The sequence below is a fragment of the Mytilus galloprovincialis genome, chromosome 2 (genome assembly GCF_965363235.1).
Source record: "Mytilus galloprovincialis chromosome 2, xbMytGall1.hap1.1, whole genome shotgun sequence".
Classification (NCBI taxonomy): Eukaryota; Metazoa; Mollusca; class Bivalvia; order Mytilida; family Mytilidae; genus Mytilus; species Mytilus galloprovincialis.
The window spans coordinates 70,282,870-70,302,105 of NC_134839.1; the positions used below are offsets into that span (position 1 = coordinate 70,282,870).

The 19,236-nt window shown below is 33.0% G+C and overlaps 1 long non-coding RNA gene across 1 annotated transcript in view; it reads left to right on the forward strand.

Moving 5' to 3' along the window:
- LOC143064275 (uncharacterized) overlaps nucleotides 1–11,386 on the forward strand; it is a 12,845-nt gene extending 1,459 nt beyond the window's left edge. The window contains exon 2 of the long non-coding RNA XR_012975212.1: nucleotides 9,792–11,386. This is a non-coding gene — a long non-coding RNA (uncharacterized LOC143064275). The remainder of the gene's footprint in view (nucleotides 1–9,791) is intronic.
- Nucleotides 11,387–19,236: the final 7,850 nt, after the last annotated feature.

Below are 19,236 nucleotides of genomic sequence, written 5' to 3' on the forward strand. Positions count from 1 at the left end.
AAAAATGTAAGTTTATATAGTCAAATAGTAAATATATGTTAAATTTGAGTATTAAAAAGATGCACTTTGTTGAAAATTGTATGCCATTGACTTGCACGGAAATGCGGAAACAGAAATCTTCAGATAAAAAATGATAATTTATTTGAATGCAATTATTAAGATTGACACACACGACCATTTTGTTTTTACGGTATATAATATACGTATATGCGTATCAGATATCCTTGTTTAATTCCTACGAGAAGATAACACCTCCCGAAACGAAAGCTTATTTTTAAAAGCTATAGTTAGAGGAGGGGATGAGGTGTCTGCGCAATGCTAAACGGTCTTGTCGTAGAAGTTAGAAATAAAAAAGTACAGAGTCCAGCCCCGCTCGGGGAGGAAGTTAAATATCAGATCTACTCTAATATCGTTAGGTTCATTTTCTAGGCACCTTATTTATAAACATAATATCAGTTGTTATGAACAACTGATTTTATGTTTCCATAGTTGGTAACGACAGATTTTAGATAATAAATATCCCCATCCCGTGCAGATTTCAAGTTGCTGATAACCAGCTATATATGCGGAATAGGAAACTGAGGAAACATACGTATTGAAGTCATGTCATTAGGGTTGTTTTGTTATAATTAGCTGTCACTTGGATCGGCAAAAGATGGTGCTATGTAAAAGGTACAATTTATACAAAATTTTCTCTTAAATAAACATAAAAGTTGTGCGAGGTAAGGTAAACAAAAAAAAAAAGGATCTTTTCATTTCATCAATTTGTATCTAAAGCAATGGTCTCAACTATTTATATGTTGAAAGGAAGAACAATTGGGTATTTTCCCATTATTTTCCCAGAATTAACATACAAATTGAGACAAAATTAAAATAAATTGATAATTGAAACAATGCTTTTAACCTCTTCTAAGAATTAAATATTTCCCAGATATATCTTCACAGTATAAAGCGTACACTATGTGTTCAATGAAAGACACGTTTCCATTTCGTTTCGTTAAGTCGGAAACCCAGTTGAAATAGAACAAAAGAATCGAAGCTCTTTGTTAGAGAAGGCGATAAATGCTTACTGTGATGTTTACTATAGTAACACAAATTTTAAAAGTTAATAGAAAACAAATAAAATGACAATTTTCTTCTCAACTACGAAGTGTTTTATTTTAAAATCACCATTTGCATAAGTTTTCAATTTATCTTGAACATAGTTAAGCAGAACAATTAGATATCAAGTCGACGACATGGGGTATCTTTCAAGTTGGATGAAGAAAATGCAAAACCTCCTATTAGTTTCAGTAATGTTCGTGTCTGCCCTTCCATTATGTGACTCAAGAAAAAAATCTAAAAAAAAGGGTAACAATTGTACCGAAAAGAGAAAATCGAGTGCACATTTTTATGTTAGGGCGTGTTTGAGTTGAATATTTTTGTCTTGATATCGTACAAAGCAAGAATATTTCATACATCGTCTCGCTTCAGATTCTATCATTTTTATATATCAAAGCTACAGGTTGACTTTATAATATAAAAACAACCACAGTGCTAAAAGATGAAATATATGGGTCAAGTGAAATAACTATATTTTTTTGTGTGTGATATCTAGGGTTTATAGTCTTCAACCACTTAAAAAATCTAGTCTGCCCTTCCACGAAATATTTAAGTAGAATTTTTTGAAATGTTTATGAATTTTCGAAAATTCAACCTGACAACCGATCAGACAATAGTTTTAAGTTGAATCAATGCAGACAAGATCATTAAGGCAGCAACCATTTGATTTTATGGGGGGGGGGGGGGGGGGGGCTATGTTTTTTTTTTGGAAAATAAAGGTTTGTTTCCAGTTTTTGGAGAAAAAAATAATTTGTTTTTGATTCTGTGAAAAAAAAAATTGTTTGTTTCACCCTCAGCTGCCACTATATGTAATGCTAAAAGTGAAAGAAAAAAAAATGTTTTTCGAATTGTCGGGAAAAAAATTAGATTGTTTTTCGCGACAAAAAAATTTGTGCAGAAAAAAAACCATAGCCCCCCCCCCCCCCCCCCCCCCCCCCAGAAAATCAAATGGTTGCTGCCTAACTGATGCTCATTTACTAGTTGATACATTTGTCTTTTTAAAAAAAAACTTGCATATAAGGATCGTAATGGTGCAATGTGGATAAATTTATCGGTTTCCAAGAGCAAAATTGGCACCGCGTATTCCCTACAATGGCTTCCATTTTAATGAAGAGATAATTTTCACGAAGTAGATTCCTGCTGATTAGGAAATGTGTGTACATGGAAAGATTTTTTTCTGAATTGAAATATTTTATAATTTATTTTTTGTATTGCAAAAGAACATGCCTTGCTATAAAACTGATCAGACGTTACAGTATGATAACTCAGTAGTGTGGACGTTTAAATATAAGAGTAGGTGATATCATGTGTTATTAACAGGTATTCCAGATATTCCAGTGCTTGTGATTTCTATTGTGATTTCCTTGATAGAAGGAGATCCAGATAACTGTTTACAAGGAAGTGTTGAACTAAAGATTCCTAGTAGTAAAAGTTGAAGCTATTTTCAACCTTTTTTTTTAAAAAGAAATTTGAGTTTGATTTTCAGCCACAGCACTTATTATTTGATATGATGTATTGCTCTTTTGTTTATATCTGACATTCTGATGTTTAATTCTATCGATAGTAAAGAAGTAAGTGCTTTTTCTGAACTAATTTGTTGTACATTCTTGTTTGTATCTTTTTTTGTTCCATGGATCTACATTAAAATGAGGAGGACTTTTCAACAAATCAGTTTAATCCCGTTAAATTTCTTGTGATTGTCCCAATAATGGTCCTGTTTATTCTTAATGTTATTTGTCTTTTGGGAAATTAGATGTTCATACCATCTCTTTTTTAACCAGACACCAAGTTTTTCCAAGCTTTACAGATTTATTAGACATTATTAATACAGTAGTTCAGGGAAAGCTTGTTCGCGACCTAGAATTCTGAGTGGGTCAAGCGTTTAATTAAAAACTCATGCGAGAATATACGAGATTTGGTTGAACTGGGGGCAAAGTCATATATGGTACACATCAATATTCGGTGTTTAATAGGCGTTTATTAGGACGCCTGCCGCTTTCCCGTTTACCTGTGAAAAGTCGTTGAGTGTCATCTGTTTTTTGTTTATGTTTATGTGTAATAAAGTAAAATAAGTAATATTTTGAAAAATTTCGGGACATAGTGTTTAAAAATTACGGGAGAAAATTGGAAAAGAAAATTGAAATGTTTGATAAAGAAGGAACGAGGTCCTTCAAGTCCCCTGGAAGCTGTTAAGAACTTTGAAGAAGTTTATGTGCAGAAATATAATTTTTGTTGATTGAAATAATTTTCCAGAAACATGCTGGCGTAATGGCATTAATTGCCAAAACAGTATAGCATACAATGGTGACACTACATAATTTATTCTCTTTAGCCTTTTTTCGGGAGAATATAGATAAACAATCTAAACCATATGATTGTCATGTAAGACGGAGCTTTTTGAAAAGTTGTTGCTGGTCATAACACATAGTCGTAATGAATGATATTATGCGATGTATTCAATAAAAAATAAACATCATGGCTTCATAAATGTTATGTTTTCAATATTGTATCATAAATAATCTGACCGTTAAACCTTGGTACAGTATATACGTTCCTTGTTCAAACCATAATAAAAATATAAAGTTCCCATAAAATCAAACAGCTACAGCTCGTCATATGGAATTAAAATCTTAGCAAAAAAGTCGCACCCACTTACGAGTGAAAGTCCAGCGCAATGTAGAACAAAATAGTTTCAACATTCATATATCATTATCATGATCTTGACCTGCATGGATATGCTTTTAACTTGCAACTGGACGATTAAACAAAACGGTTATTGACGACTGCACGAAAACCTTTACTTCAGACAAAACATGAAATTAACTGTTCAGGAAAAACGAAGTCCATCTAGTAGTAAACTACGGGAAAATGAAAATAAATATTTGCAAAATTTTGCCCTGGATACTGTATTTTGGACAGAAAGAAGCTCCCAATTTCCCGAAATTCCATTATGTTTGACAACGATTTTGATGTAAAACAAAACTTTAACCACAGACTGAACCTAAATGCTGAATTAGTCGGCGTGAATGCTGACGACGGAACCTAGCATCGCTAAGTATAGCGAAACTTGTCAAAAAGAAGGATGTATGTCAAAAGCAAGTAGGCAGCTATTTCACTCATAAATCTTAAAGACCTCCTTGCTTTCGACAAGACGACACTAATTTTCTTTTTGTCTGGGGGGGGGGGGGGTCTTTTTTCTATAGTAATTGTAGTATAACAAAAAAAATCGCATTTGGTATCATTTTTCTACCTACTAACGTGAATTTACTGACACAAAAATAAATATACGACAGAACTGTGCATTAAAAGTATGTAATCAAATGCCAAACTATATATATTGGAATTAACTTGATGTTCTGTATACAATATTATGTATGCTTCACAATATATCAAAATAAAATGCTGAACGACCCATCTATCCGATGCATTTGAATTAAGCACAAAACATTTATGTAAATACACGCATGCAATCAGGGCTAGCATTTTGAACATATATTTTAATGGTACCTAACTGTCAGAACATGATTACGATTATTAAGGGTATATAAATTGTCTCTAACTGTCGCCTGGTGAGATTAATAGTTTAAGGTAAAACTTTATGATACCATATGGCCTAGGTGTTGATTGACTTTTATTTTTATGACCTAAGATCAGTTCCTCAGATATGGTAATGAAATAGCACCTGTACCTTCTTGAATATACAGACGATCTGCTAAGTGAACATCACAGCATGAATCTGTCCATTTTTGCGTGAAGGTAACATTCAAAGCCAGGTGACATATATCTAACCGTTGCTTTTGTAATTAAGATTAATTAACATAACGGTCAAAATAGTCTGTTTTAATATGTCAGTGGAATCTTCAGCTTTAGAAGAATGTAACAAACTTTGTATTTATAAACGATATAAAGTAGTATTTGGTTTTGAAAGATACTTAGATTTTCATTGTAAAGTATCTATATTAACAAAATTGCGTAGCGGCACACTTAGACTGGTCGTTATCTGAATACTCAAAGAGAAAATAGAATTTGTATATGTTGCAATATGAATGTTTTGGAAGACGAATATCATTTTGTTTTATCATGTCCAACGTATAGATCTGTGCACGTAGAATTTTATATTTATTCTATTATTCTTGGCCAAATCGGCACAAGTTAGATAATTTATTCTAAATCTCTGACAGTAAAAACTATCATGCATTTATTCAAATGCAGCCGCTTGGAAAATTAGATCACATATAATGTCATAATATTATTGTATACTCTGTAACTTCTGTTCTCTGCTGCCTTTTATTTGTCATATGTTGTATATATTTTCGTTTGCCATAGCATGTGAAAATAAATTATGCATATGACTACAGTAATAACGATGCCGATTCTATGGAACGCCGTAGCTGCCTTATGTGTACTTGTTTTTAGATACGCTTATACTTTTCAATATATGCACATAGTTTTTCTATATATGCACATACTTTTTCTCTATATGCACATAGTTTACTTTATATGCACATAGTTTACTTTATATGCACATAGTTTTTCTATATATGCACATAGTTTTTCTATATATGCACATAGTTTTACTATATATGCACATAGTTTTTCTCTATACGCACATACTTGTTCTCTATATGCACATAGTTTATCTATATATGCGCATAGTTTACTATGTATACACATCGTTCTCCGTGTGTATACTTTTCCCTTATTTTCTTGATAGTTCTTCAAGGATATACTTGTATTCAATATACTTTACTATTTCCTGATTGAAGGAATCCTGGGTACCGTAATGGTAAATAAAATGGCAGAGCCACTGATGCTGACTGTTTTAAGGAAAGTGGGATTGCAAGAAGTTTACGAAAGTTTTGAACGGGAAGCTATAACTCCTGATATAATAAGTCTGCTTTCAAAACAAAATTTGCAGTTTTTAGGTATTCCAAACGCAACCGACATGATGAGATTGCGGGCAGAATGTGTAAAATATGGAAAATCCAAACCACAGAAAATAGGAGGATACTCTGGAGCACCAAAATTTGATATTGATAAATTAACATTAGACAGTTTGTTAGATTGTGGATTCCAAATATCCGATATTGCAAAACTTTTATTAGTATCAGAGCGCACAATATATCGCCGAATGGCTCAGTTTGGATTGTCAAAACAAGGCTTTTCAGAAATAGACGATGGTGATCTGGAAAGAGTAGTTTCGGAAACCATTAAAGATTTCCCAATGTGTGGCGAGCAAATGCTTCGACAACTGTTAAGAACGAAGGGTTTAAAAATACAACGATGGCGACTAAGGGACTGCATTCATGAAATAAATTCGTCTGGAGTTCGAGCAAGGAAAGCTGGTCGTCTCCATCGGAGAACTTATAACGTAATGGCCCCTAACCATTTGTGGCACATAGACACCAACCATAAACTAATTCGATGGAGATTTGTAATAATTGGTGGCATTGACGGGTTTAGTAGGATGATTATGTTTCTTTCGTGTAATGACAATAACACTTCTAAAACTGTTTTGGAAAGCTTCCTCACCGGTGTTGATAATTATGGCATACCATTAAAAGTAAGATCCGACAAGGGACGGGAAAATGTTTCTGTAGCAGATTTTATGCTGACGGAACGAGGTGAAAGCGGCATGATCACAGGTCCCAGTACACATAATCAACGGATCGAAAGACTCTGGAGGGACATTTTTGAAGGCGTCTTGTGCTATTTTTATAATCTTTTCTACTACATGGAGGATCATGATATCCTTGACCCCTTAAATGATCTACATTTGGCAGCGCTGCACTATAATTTCAAGGATGAAATTAACAGAAGACTGAATGGGTGGTCTACAGCATGGGGTTGTCACAGAATAAGGACCGTTTAGGCTACTCCCCTGCAGCTTTGGGCTCAGGGCAAGTTCAGAACCCAGTTGGCATGCAAATGAATGAGACGGAATTACCAGAATTAGGAGTTGGAGAACAGAACAATGAAGCTACCAGAGATGGAGAAAGGCCAATATTTCAACCCTTAAATCTTATAAATGAACAATGTAGGGAGATCCTAAATAATGAATTGAATCGAACAGGCGAGAACTTTGGTATTGATGACTATTTAAAGTCTTTGGAGATCATTTCGGCAAATAATTAACATTAACAAAATCATTAAAATTACATGTGATTTAAAGTAAAACATTGTTGTTGTTGTTGTTTTAGCATGATTACAGACATAATATTGTTTTTGGTACTAGGAAGATTTTGTATTGATTCTAGCTGTACCTTTATCAACAGTTAAGATAACTTAGTACCTAAACTTTTCTCTATTATTCACCAGCAACCACAAAATATAGGCAATCTAGCATTACATAGCTCGTCTCAAACCAGGTTCTGATTACAGAACATATTGACATGTAGTAGTTATAAAAGTAAAACTAGAGGTATTTTATGCAATGCTCACACAGGGCTACCCCACGTACCCATCAACATAAATAGTAAATTATTCCGTATAAGGTACCCCCAGTTACAAGAGTTTGTGACCTTGACATACTTTATGTGCCTGTCCCAAGCCAGGATCCAGTGTTCAGTGGCTGTCTTTTTTTATTTGTTGTTTTGTTTTCATGGGGTCATTTTGTCGCTGTGTCTTCCAGGTTGTTTATGTCTAGTTGCTTGCACTTTTTGTAAGGAGCCTGCTTGAACTCACTTGGTAGTGTAGGTGATGCCATTGTTGAAGACCACTACAGTGACCTTTGGCTGTTGTTTTGTGCATGTCCTTGTGCTGTTCTGTGGTGGGATGATATATCATGTGTTTTTTATCCCCTATCAGTTCTTTTATATATAATGATGGACTAGTGTTGCAAAGTGTTCAAAAGCTGTTGTATTTGCAAAGATGCGGCATAAAAATGACATGAAATTTCATTCAAAAAGATTGCATTTTATGAACAAGTAGATGTAAATTGTAATGCATAAAGCATTTACACTTTGAGCTTAGCATAATAATACATGTACGGGTTAAGTCTTCTGTGAACTTAATAAATATGGAAATAAGACATATTTGGCACTTGCAAGGTTTTATGAGGTCAAAGTCAAGTAGTATACAGTGGATTCCTTTTAATCACATAACCAATTTGTTATAGAACAAGAGGCTCAAGTGGTGAGCCTGTAACCTCACCTGGTATGCTTGGTATAGGACCTCCCATGGATGGTTCATACCAAGTTTCAGTTCATTTGGCTCTACTGCTACAGAGGAGAAGAAGTTTTAAATTTCAACCAATCAAAACATGTAAATCCTCATGGCAGCCATTTTATTTTTAACGGACCTGGATGATTTATGCAAATTTTGTAAAGGACCTCCCATGGATGCTTCATACCAAGTTTCAGTTCAATTGACCAAGGGGTTTCAGAGGAGAAGATCAGAATGCAAAAGTTTACGGACGGACGGACGACGGACGCCAAGTGATGACAAAAGCTCACATGGCCTTTGGTAAACTATGTGCATATATAGAAAAACTATGTGCATATAAAGTAAACTATGTGCATATATAGAAAAACTATGTGCATATAAAGTAAACTATGTGCATATAAAGTAAACTATGTGCATATAGAGTAAAACTATGTGCATATATAGAAAAACTATGTGCATATAAAGTAAACTATGTGCATATAGAGAAAAAGTATGTGCATATATAGAAAAAGTATGTGCATATATAGAAAAACTATGTGCATATATTGAAAAGTATAAGCGTATCTAGAAACAAGTACACATAAGGCAGTTACGGCGTTCCATACGATTTGGTAAATCAATAAACTGATAATGCCCCCAGTTTATCAAATCTCGTATCTAATTAGTCGATAACGCAAAATCACGATCGATCTTGCACATGCGCATTGCTTTCCTGAACTAGAGTATTTAGTCTACAACCGATGATCGCCAACGGTTTAATTTTATTTGTTTGGTTGCTGCCGCGTTGACTTTTGACCCACACAAACTTTACTTTGAAATAAATTGTTAAAAAAAAAAACCTCAATTATATAACTTCATTTCTTATCATTTCAAACAAATTCCCTTGCAGCTTTAGTACAATTACCATCTTGTTTTAATGATTACTTTTTTTTATCTTAACAAGAATGTGTCCATAGTACACGAATGCCCCATCCGCACTATCATTTTCTATGTTCAGTGGACCGTGAAAATGGGGTAAAAACTCTAATTTCGCATTAGAATAAGAAAGATCATATCATATAGGGAACATGTGTATACTAAGTTTCAAGTTGATTGGGCGTCAACTTCATCAAAAACTACCTCGACAAATACTTTAACCTGAAGCGGGACAGACGGACGGAAGGGCGGACAAACGAATGAACGAACGGACGAACGCACTGACCAGAAAACATAATGCCCATAAATTGGGAATAAAAAGGAGATTGAAACAAACACATCTGTTTACTCGCGTAAATGAAAATTGTTAAACTATAGTTTGTTGCCAAATTCTGTCAGTCTCTCAATATGGTACGATTGCCAATTAGACAATTATCAACCAGAACCCAACTGGCGTGGACGTTAACAACCTCACGTAGATTCAAAAACAACTTCTATTGTAATTCTTCGAATGGTTTGGTACGAGATGAACATTTACAGGAGTGTGGTGCTTGATATAAAGAGATTTCTACCTCCCCAATATTAATGTTGAATTATTTTTTTCTTTTCAGATGACGACAGAAGAATTTACATGTCCAATATGTTTTGATGGAATCATATTACCAAAACTACTCGAATGTGGGCATACGTTTTGTTTAAAATGCATAAAAGATTATTCCGACGACATTAAGACCGACAGTAGAGATTTAGTATGTCCACTGTGTCGTTCTAAGTTTAACCTGCCAGCAGGTGGACCTAGTCAATTAATCACCAATTATTTCGTTGATATACCAAAGCCGCAAAAGTATTGCCTTAAATGCCAGGAAACAGAAAAAATATCAAGTTTTTGTCTTGTTTGTGGTTCATTATTTTGTAAGAAGTGTTTCAAGTCTCACATTCACTCAATCGTTGATAATAACTCCTCAGATGACGAAAACGACGAAGACGGTTCGATCCCAATACACTTGCTACTACAAGGAGTTCGGACAATGTTTACTTGTAAACTGCAATCTTACTTCGTTATAGACATTCCTCAAGACAACCAGGGGAACCGTACTATTCATTCTGTACGAGCGTCTAAATATGGAGGAGTTTATGTTGTGCCCGATCAGGTTAATTTCATTTTAAAATTTGACCAGACTGATAGAATACATGAAAAAATAAGGATAAGAACACCATCCCAAATGCAGTGTAGTGGAGTTATTGAAACGGACATTAACACTTTGTTGGCGACATTTCCTGTTCATAAATTAATTAAGAAATACGCATTCAGCCGCTGGTCCAACTTTGCAACTTGCCAAGATTTTTACCCACTTGATTTAGTAGAATTGTCCAATGGAAATATACTCGCATGTGGTCCAAACCGATTACTGGAGCGTAAGGAAAAGCCTACCAGACGAACAGGGTATCTTCAGGTATACTCATTTCGGGGAGAACCGTTGTTCAGACTAGACAAACTATTGGGCAACACTTTAGCATATCCACGTATACTAGCATACGACAAAAATAGGATGGTCATCTCTGTGGTCGACCAAGGAAATAAAGAAATGATAGTGATACACGAAAAAGACAAATCGTCCCACACTTACAAAGGGAGGCCGATGGTTCCATTTCCATTATCATTATTTGGAATAAGTGACAAGTTTTTTCCTTTAGGACTCTGTGGCGGTCCAAATGGACATTTTATAGTGACTTCCGATGATGAATATCATATGGTAGATCGGTTTGGAAAATTGGTTGGAGTTGGTCAGACAGACGATAAAGATGGCTTTGGAAGACTCGTTACAATTGACGAAAAAGGAAGTATATGGTGTAGTGATCCTCGAAATGGTGCCATCAAAACTTATAAGGTTATTGATTACAGGAACGAACTCGACAGTAATAAAAAGTCTGTTATCCGTAGAAATTTATCGTCTGATGTCCGTAGAAATAACACGCCTGGTATCCGTGGTAGTATCTCGTATGGTGTCCGTGGACTTACCATGTCTGATATCCATGGAAATATGCCGTCTGGTATCCGTGGAAATATTATGTCTGGTAGCCATGGAACTATCAGGTCTGATAGCCATGGAAATATCAGGTCTGATAGCCATGGAAATATCACGTCTGGTAGCCGTGGAAACATCTCTTTATCGAATAGATCAACATAAAAAAAAAATTAACCTTTCATTTCTTCGATTTGTTTACGCCATATTCCAACAATCTTACCATGTTATTAATGGCGATATTAACTGTGTGTCAGTTTAAAACCCTTTTAAGGGGAACGCTTGCATACGAATGAGGAATATGTCGGAAGTTCAAACTTTTTTCGAAGATTTTTTATTGATAATTATATGGGAGATTTTTTATATATATATTGCACAACGATTTCGATTAAAATAACTTAATTGGAAGAAGTAGAAACATAATAGAAGTTATTTCAGACAATACAAGAGCATGCAAATCAAGCATATGTTCCAGTTGATCTGATTATTTCCAGCATACAAATGAATACTCATGTACTGGTTATGAGACGGCATCATGCATATCCACCTTTCTCCATGACGTCATGATAGCAAACTCGGAGGAAATCAAGACCTTTAAAGAACTAAATTATAACGAACCACACGCTGATTATAGAAAAAAATCAACCGTTCGGGGAAGTATAAACGAAATTCTCCATTCGAGACAGTAAAATGATCAAATCTAAAAGGAATAACTTCCAAGATTTTTAAATACTAAACAAATTAGCTGTCGAGAAATATCGTATTATACGGGAATTGGCCTATTCATGTTGTCTTTTAGCACCAACATATTCAGTATTTCAATAGCAAAATATTGTAAAACAATTCTTTTATACGATTGTTGACTTGTAGAAGATATAGTTCCTGAAATCGATTCCATTTGTTAACCATATCAAACTGACATTGGTTGTATGATAAAAGATAGCATCCTTGAAGATCCTACATATTGATCCCATAGCCACACGTGAGGAGACAACACACACGACAAGCAGACTTTGTCCTAGAACTTTAATTCTAAATCATTTGACTTATGAAACATTTATATGTTGAGTGTCCATCCAAGGAAATTATTCTCTGTTTAAATTTTTATTCTTCTATATACCGATGATAAAATATCTTGAATATAATACGAATTTCTTAATTTATTTTAAAAGAAAATCTCCTCTTTAGACTGCAATAGAGAATCACTGCCAGTCTTACATATAACCGCGTTTGATTCTGATTGGAAAATTATCCGGAATTTACAACATCTACTTATATCTATGTATTGTTTAATCTTTAAAAGTTATGATAAATGCTAAAATAGTTTCTTTATTAGCCGATATTAACAATAGTTCATTTTTTTTTAGATTTGCATTGCTGTTTCATAGTTTGGTTTCTTTAAAATGTATTATTGAGATGAATTACGGAACTATTACGCAGGTATATACTGTATTACGGATCAACTATAACTGATGCTTCCTCTCTGTGTAATTAGATTATACTTTTTCATTATTTACTCTGAATAGGAAAAAAATTAACTACAAGTGACAAACAAATTGTGAGCAGACACTGTTTGAAGGTATATTAGTAATTAGTAACACATCAATGATTACTGTTTATCATTCCCCCCTTTCCCGGTCACAAACACACACACACACTTTATATTGTGGATTTAAAAATAAACTCTCCATCCAAGTCACAATTTATAAAAGTAAACCATTATAGGTCAAGTTACGGTCTTCAACACGAAGCCTAGGGTCACACAGAACAGCAAGCTATAAATTAAGGGGCTCCAGTGTGAAACCATTCAAACTGGAAAACCAACGGTCTAATGTATATAAAAAACCAGAAACAATTATGAACCACATAAACAGATGACAACCAATATCATCAGATTCCTGTCTTAGGATAGGTGCAAACAATTGTAATGGATTAAACGTGTTAATGGTACAAAACCTCCCTTTTCTGAAACAGTAGTGTAACATCACAACATAGAAAGACGCACTATAAAATATCAATTGGAATGACTTAACTCAATAAAAAAACGTAGTAACACAAATTAAACACAATGAACAAAAATACAATTGATCTGTGATACAATGTAAATACACGGTAAATAAAAATAATGGATGAATTATTACAGTAAAAGTATAAAACTGCTGTGAAGTGTTAAAGTCATATGAAACCAGTCAGTGGTGAAAAATAATGTTTATCCAATTTTTGAACCAATGCATGTATATATCATAAACTTAGAACTCTGTGCACGATTTTGTCATTTTTTACGCAAATATATCGTATAATCGTCAATTTTTTTTTGTCTCTGTCTGTTATGATTTAACAAATATGGCTGCTCATTAAATGCCGTGTTTAAAGTCGAAGTTTACCGATTGTCACCTTATAGTAAACAAATAACAAAAAGCATGGGTATTGAGCACGTGTTAAACATGTACAATCAGATAATTGTTTATTTTAATGACAGATCCATGCGTATTGCGATCGCCGGATTTGTACGAGGAGGGTTACGTCCAGGTCACTATGCATACGGAAAACATGTCGGCGAATTGCTTCCTGGAAGCAAGCAATTAAAAATAAATAAACTTCTTCTAAATGTGGACAAATCAAAGAATTTTCCTCAGAAAAAAGTATATGTACATAAGTTGTATAATGAAAACTATCCATTTAGTTATAAAAAACATATGCATGATTTTTTTTAATTTGAGGTTTCTTATGACTTTAAACAATTTGAGAAAAACATCAACTTTGGAAAAAATTACGTCATATTATACACAGGTAAATGAAAATAATTTTGCTGTTACGTATAATTCTTCTTCTGTCTATATAATCTTCCGTTTAGGAATACCAAGAAATTTCTTGTATGTCAATAAAACTAATCCATTTGAACTGAATTTTTAGCTGAATTTCTATATTGTTAAATCTATAAATTGACATAAATACATTTCATAACGTAAAAAGATACCGAAAATTATTATGCTTCCCGACAATCCCAAATTATGAAACAGACACTGGAAATACAATTATTAAAACTCAATAAATTGGCATGAAAAATAAACATTTCATACCCCTAGGGCAAATAATTCGGGTATACTATACACAACGATTTCGATTAAAATAATTTAATTGCAAGAAGTAAAACATAATGATAATAGAAGTTATCCCAGAATGAACATCCTTTAATATCTGTAACAATACGAGAGCAGATCATAGCATGCACATCAAAACATGTTCCAGTTCATCAGATTATTTTCATCATATTGAGATGTCTATAAGATTCTAAATATTAGTACACAAATTTTTGAACAGCTAAAAACTTCACTACAAATATATCGACAAATAACAAATATAGTGATATCAATCAAATTTGTACTTGTTTGGCTTTATTACTATTTTAATCTGAGCGTTACTGATGAGTCTTATGTAGACGAAACGCGCGTCTGGCGTATTAAATTATAATCCCGGGCCTCTCGTGAAGCTTTCATGAAGCTGTTTTAGGACTAAGACGTGTCTTAGGATGGTCGTACGACATATCTAAGTCCTAAGTGGGTTTCACAAAGTGGTCCTAAATTAGGATAGCTCTAAAAGTTGGTCATAAAGTTAGGACAACACGAGAGGTGTCTTATGATGGTCTTAGGATAGTCAAACGTTTATTTATATAAATTACACTTTTATATCAATTTTGCAATTTATCTTACTATTATCTAATTACCTATTCTCCTTTTCCTGCTTATAATGTAATCTTTATAGATTGAATTCAACTCACTTGTACCAAAAAAGTGTCATCATTTTATATTCTTTGTTTTTCTTAATTTTGTATTAAAAATGGTAGTTCGCTTCTCAGTTTCAAAGTAATAAACTTTTCAAAACACTAATTTATATTGATAGGGGATTAATAAAGGAATCCAAAGAGCAAAAAAATATATAGGTCACCGTGCTTGTTTTTGAAATATAAGCCATTGAAATTTTGGCGGAAAAATATTCTCTCTTGAATTTTCATAGAACTTTATCATTGACAAGTTTAAGGTGTCAAAAACTATTAAAAAGTAATTAAAATTAAGACTTTTACAGATGACTTATCATTACACATGTAAAAGATTTACAAAAAGAAAAATGGGGGTCACCGGGCAAATTTTTTCAAGGCATTCAAGTGGATAAAACCAGAGGATCCTTAATCAATCAATACGTTTAGTATAATTTATGGCGTTGTCAGTTTGTTTTAGATTTATGAGTTTGACTGTCCCTTTGGTATCTTTCGTCCCTCTTTTATGGTAAATACATACTACATTTACATGATTATTTCCGTAAATCAATGTTTATATTTAAAATTTAAAGAACTTGCGACATTTTTAGGATGTCTTAGCTAAGATCATCCTAAGACAGCTTCGAGACGAGGTCTGAGATATGTCCTAGGATAGTTATAAGAGGATAATTAGACATGTCCTTAGATATATCGTATGGCATGTCTTAGGATAGCTTCGTGAAACCGGCCCCCGATACCTTTGATAACTATTTACCAAGTTTGTAATAATGTAGTATCATTTTAACTACATGTATAATAACATTGAGAATTGAAACAGGGAATATGTCAAAGAGAGAACAGTCCGACCATAAAGCAGAAAACACCCGACTAGTTAACTAGTTATTTATGCTCTGAATATTTCCCATCTACATTTCGGTGGATTATCTTTATATAAACGTTTAATATTTATAATGTTAAGATAAGTGAAAAAAAAAGATTAAAAAATAACAGTTCATATGTTGAAAAAATGCTATCAAAACCGTGCAAAAAGCTCTTATATTGGAAAACTGTTTACGCAATTATTATAGAAGATATATATAGTTCCTAAAATAGTTTCCATTTGTTAACCATATTTTAAAACTGCCATTGTTTGTATGATAAAATACAACTTCCTTGAAGGTCTGAATCTTACATTATGATCTCATATAGCGACACGTGAACAAAAAACACACATCACAAGCAGACTTTACCCTAGATCTATTCTAAATTTGTCATATGTATATTAATATGTTAACATCCAAAGGAAATAATTCTCTGTTTAAATTTTGTATATTTATATAATTTGATGATAAAATGTTTTTAATATAATATGTATTTTAAAGTAATTAACGAAAACCTGCTCGTATGTTTTTATGTTCTTTAGACTGCAATAGAGAATCACTATCAGTCTTACATAACCGCATTCGATTCTTATTGGAGAATTATCTGGCATTACTTTTACGGGAGTTCGAATCGTTCTATATTTTGTCTTTATGTTAGGTGTTAATTTGTGGTGCCTCTTGCTAATCTGATGAGCAAAGCAGTTTGTTTTGTCACACCACTGTCCCAGGTTAGAAGAAGATGGATCTTTACCCCGCCACATTCTATATGTCTTTTTCAAATCGGGAAATTTAAGACAAATGGTTGCCGCAGGAAACAACTTTCTTTTTTGAATTAATCAGGTTGTTGCCTTTTTCGTTTTGAATTTTTTACATTTTATCATGTCGGGGTATTTCATACTGTATATATTTTGCTCGTTGTTAAAGACTATGATGACCTAAAGTTGCTTAAATCTGCTTCATTTGGGCTATGATTGTTTTCTGATTGGAAATCATATCACTTGTCCTTATTTTATATTTACAAATCAACCATGAAAATTAGGTCAAGGTCAGATGAAACACAATATGGTTGTATTATTGCTGTATAGTATTCGAGAAATGGATAAAACCGCGAAAAGTAAACATTGACTAATTAACATTTTAAAAGAGATCAAGTTCAAATGAAACCTGCCGGACAGACATGAACACTTTTAAATCATTCTGGAGAGTTGTCTTATATGCAACCATGCCAATGCAACCAACAATCAATCAATATATGCAATCACAATACATCTTCTTATTTTCATATTTACACCAAAAACAGTTGACATATTGTCGTTAGATACGTACTAAGTCACACAATTTTTACCTGATCACTGATCCATGAAATGAAGTCAAGGTAAAGTGAGTCTGTCAGACAGGTATGTAGACCTTGAAAGAATTCCATATGCCAAATGCAGTTTTTCTCATGATAAGTGAGAAATTTGCATGTCAAAACAGTCTGCTCAAGTACAATGGATATACGACTACGACAGACGGAATATTTGTACCCGCGACTTTCGTCTCAAGGCGAGGCAAAAAAGCATGTAAATATTATCAATATGGTATTGTTAAATTATTTCGTTCATTCTTTTAAATTTTGTTTAAAGATTAGTCATCAACCGGACAATTTTTTTCTGAATCTTCTTATAATTTTCCAACTTCTATAATTATATATGAAACCTGCGACCAATATAATTTTTATGATGTATAAGTCTCATATGAAACATTAAGGATGTATTTGTCAAAATGATAATCAGTTAACTCTAACAATTTCTTCCTGTCTACCAAAGAATTCTTGTGAAATGATCAAAATTAATGCAAATAATTTGTTACATAGTAGCAATCAACAATATCTATATTCCTACTGGTAACTTCGTGACATTTAAAGTTATCTAAAAGTCGTTTCGTAGTTTGCAGATAAAGCATCTTAGGAAAAGACTTGAGACAAGGCTCCGTGTTGAACGCCGTTCTTTGACCAACAATGGTTTACTTTTACAAATTGTGACTTGGATGGAGAGTTGTCTCATTGGCACTCATACGACATCTTCTTATATATATATATATATATATATATATATATGTGTTTAATCTTTAAAAGTTATGATAAAAACTTATACATATTTGCTTCGTAAAACAGACCCAATAATATATCTCAAGCATCTCAGGCGATACTAAGGGACTGTGCAATATTTATATATCTGAGGGTGGGACCGGTGCAAACATGGACGGGGCACATACTTTTTACATGCAATTAATGAGTGGGACGCAAAGTTTTTGTAACACACCTTTGGCGGGGCGCACACTTTTTTAAACACCCTTCGTGTGTGCATACAAAAAATAAATCAGAGTATAACAGATTAAAACTATTTGTGATTTCTGTGGAAAAAAGTAACTTGATAGAAAAAGAACAATTGAATTTAAAACAAAATAACCAAATACAGTGCTTCAATATATTTTTGTGTTTATGCTTTTAATAATCATTATTAAAAAAAATATAATTCTGATCAAAATTCTGGAAAACTATAAACAATGTTTTCAAAATTAAACATATGACATAACATATGGTAATAAATGCTTAAACGTAAAACAACTTCAATTGTATTTTAAATAAATCTTTAACAAGACAAAATTAAATTCTTAAACATTAAAAGAATTACAATTTAATCTATGAAAAAGCTGAATTATGTCCCTTGGGAGTATTAATTCAACAAAAGTCCTTGCAAACAGTAGAAAATGAAAAAATATATATGCCTGATATAATTAAAGATATAAACTACAAAATCAAGCACTATTGAAATATTTTCTGCATGAATTGCCAAGAATGTGAACAAATTCTCTACACAGGAGAATATTAATTCTATCTAAATTTGGCCTCACTGAGTAGGCCTTTTTTCTTAGATGGACAATTTTAACACTGAAAATGCTTCTAGTATGATTAAATATTGCCTTACTCCATAAACAGTACAAACTTAATCAGAACATTTCCAATTTTAATAGCTAGAGAAATACCCAAGTGATACATTAGGGAATTACACAGCAAAGAAGGCAAATATCTCTGTTAAAAACATTTGTCGCGCGACTTGAATTCTGGTGTTTCCAATTTAACTATTTATTGCGAAAGGTGAAAAGAAATACAAAAGAACTATAGTTTGGTGCCTTTTATACAATATAGTTAAGAACTCCTAGAATAAATTTTATATCAGTACCCATCAATTTGACTTATTATGATGAATCAGCACTTTTCTCAACACAGTATTGTTCTCAGTGAATAATTTTTATTCTTTGTGATAAAAATCAAATGTACTTATAAAAAGCTTCAAAATAGTATAACTGATGCCCACTATCATTTTACACCAAAATTATGAAATTTTGGAAGTCT